Source organism: Procambarus clarkii, unplaced genomic scaffold, assembly GCF_040958095.1.
Source record: "Procambarus clarkii isolate CNS0578487 unplaced genomic scaffold, FALCON_Pclarkii_2.0 HiC_scaffold_345, whole genome shotgun sequence".
In the NCBI taxonomy this organism is placed as follows: Eukaryota; Metazoa; Arthropoda; class Malacostraca; order Decapoda; family Cambaridae; genus Procambarus; species Procambarus clarkii.
This window is the reverse complement of record NW_027189378.1, coordinates 128,386-131,398: the sequence shown is the minus strand read 5'-3', so window position 1 is coordinate 131,398 and position 3,013 is coordinate 128,386. Positions and strand designations below refer to the sequence as shown.

Here is a 3,013-nt window from a genome sequence, read left to right as displayed (position 1 = left end):
AATCCACAAATTCATTAGAAATTGGCAGGGCAGGCTGAGGAAGTAGGTAGATGTAAAATGTCTCTAAATGGCGAAAGAACATAAACCCAAGACTGAATAAACGATGTTAAATATCCATGCCAAGGAGACAAAAATATGTTAGGATACAATTACCATTAAGACACCACAAGAAGGTCCGTATCCTGCCGTGATGACTAAAAAGAGTTGGTTATTAGCCACAATGTGTAGGCAGTCTCATGCCAACGGCCATACCACGTTGAGAACACCGCTTCTCGTCCGATCAGCGAAGTTAAGCAACGTTGGGTTTGGTTAGTACTTGGATGGGTGACCGCCTGGGAACACCAAATGCTGTTGGCAATAATGTTTTTTGTTTTGTTTTGTTTTGTTTCGTTTGTTTTTGTTTGAATGGCTGGCTCCACGGGAAATTCACGGAGTTGTGTGGAATAAGGCCTGGTAAAATGAATTAATATGTATGTCATGTTTAAAACAAACTCGCTTAATATAGTGTGTGAGGCTTTATACAAAAACAAACAACCAAAACAAAACATGTTGTGTATATATATATATATATATATATATATATATATATATATATATATATATATATATATATATATATATATATATATATATATATATATATATATATATATATAGCTTAATCCGGGTTTGAACTCGCAACTCCAAGAATACGCATCACTTATATACACTTTACCACTGGACCACAGCTGCAGGACACTTGATGCTGAGGTATCAATTTAATGACGTAAATGCCATTTCCACAAATAAATGATAATTTAAAAGTATTTGTATGTACAAATCTTTTCTGTTTAAAAGGCTACAATATCAGTTACTGATATAATTTGTGTTAATGTTTCTATACCCACAGGAAGGCATGTTTTTGCTTATATGTAAGGGGTACGGAGAAGGAATCCACAGACCATCAGTCCCCTTCCCCCCCCCCCCCCCCTCCCACCTACTACCACCACCACCACCACCACTACTCACCACCAATCACCACCAATCACCACCACCACCAATCACCACCAATCACCACCAATCACCACCAATCACCACCACCACACCTAACCGAAAACCCCCTAACACATCAACCCTCCCCCCAATCAACAGGCGAAATAATAACCCTCAAATGCCTGCCTGCCTGCCAGCCAGCCAGCCAATACTAACGGTCTTCTCAGAAAGAAAATCTCTTTGTATCTGTATTACTTGATGAAATGTATGATTCTAATAATGAAAATAAATTTTGATGTCGGTTGTATGAGCATAATGACCAATATGCACATGATATGAATGAATTAAATAGTGTAGTTTTAAGTAATTAGGTTGTAGACACATTAAGCGGATATGATATTTGACGCGTCCAGAACTGGTGATTTTTGGTTTAGTTTTAAATGCACCACCACCATTGCTTCCCCAGAGCCTAATTAAGGACCGGTAAAAGGAGTCAATATGTATGTCATCTATAAAACCAAAGAATGAATAAAAACACACACACACACACACACCTACATAATAGTATTAGGAAGATTGTATGGCAAAAAAAAAAAAAAGTACTCCCATTGGGTCGTTTGAACTCGCGACTTCCAAAACACCAGCCACACACCTTACCACCCAGCCACCATAGAGTTGGTATAATTGTGCAACTTTAGTTATAAAAGTAAAGTTCTTATTGTCTCAAATCTTATTGTCTGTTCTATGAAAAGGCATGATGTAAATTATGTATTTTTTGAATGATTGAATTGTAGGCACATTAAGCGGATTCGATATTTGATATATCCAGAAAAGGTGATTTCTGTTCAGTTTTAAAATGCATCACCGTTAACGCTAAAGGACTGGTAAAACGACTCGATGTTTGTCATTTTTAAAATAAACACTAAAACTAGGCCCTTAACATATATAATGTTTGAATATAAATTGAATGCATATAAATACAAAGTGGGAGTGGCTGGCTGGCTGGCTGGCTGGCTGGCTGGCTGGCTGGCTGCCTGCCTGCCTGCCTGGCTGGCTGGCTGGCTGGCTGGCTGCCTGCCTGCCTGCCTGCCTGGCTGGCTGGCTGGCTGGCTGGCTGGCTGGCTGGCTGGCTGGCTGGCTGGCTGCCTGGCTGCCTGGCTGCCTGGCTGCCTGCTGCCTGCCTGCCTGCCTGCCTGCCTGCCTGCCTGCCTGCCTGCCTGCCTGCCTGCCTGCCTGCCCGCCTGCCCGCCCGACCGCCTGCCCGCCCGCCCGCCCGCCCGCCCGCCCGCTTGCCTTGCCTTGCCTGTCCTGTCCTGTCCTGTTATTGCCTTGCCTTGCCTTGCCTTGCCTTGCCTTGCCTTGCCTTGCCTTGCCTTGCCTTGCCCTGCCCTGCCCTGCCCTGCCCTGCCTTGGCTGCAGCTGGCTGGCTGGCCGTAAATCAACTCTTAACAACACCATACCACACCACACCATCACTCATCACCCATCACCCACCACCAGCCCCAGAACTGAACTGAATAATACAGGAGAAGATGCCCATTGGGGCGAGCCTTGAAGTGGGGAGTCTCCCAGCCTCTCTTATATACCCGAGCAGGCCCTTTAAATTATTTGAATTGTTGCACTTCGGCCAATGGCAGGCACGATCGCTGCTGCTCAAACATATTCTGGTTCACAAGTATTATAATATATTATATTATATTATATTATATATATATATATATATATATATATATATATATATATATATATATATATATATATATATATATATATATATATATATATATATTCATGAAACACATTAAAACCTTGATCATTTATTCATTCATTACGTCTAGTGAAGAATTGCTTTTGTTCATTTGTATGATTAAAAATTGATAGAATATGAATTCCTCGCTTAAAGTAAAATATAAAATATATATTGGATTTATATGATTGGTTAATATTCCAAGTGATGCTGAATATCCCCTATAATTTTGTTTTGTTTGTTTGTTATGTACACATTCCAAATGAAATCAATATAAATGTTATTATTAATGTT

At 40.6% G+C, this 3,013-nt stretch overlaps 1 non-coding gene across 1 annotated transcript; it reads left to right on the top strand.

The window, feature by feature from the left end:
* Positions 1-238: 238 nt before the first annotated feature.
* On the top strand, positions 239-357 carry LOC138361390 (5S ribosomal RNA). The gene has a single exon (XR_011226945.1). It is a non-coding gene; the product is annotated as a 5S ribosomal RNA (ribosomal RNA).
* Positions 358-3,013: the final 2,656 nt, after the last annotated feature.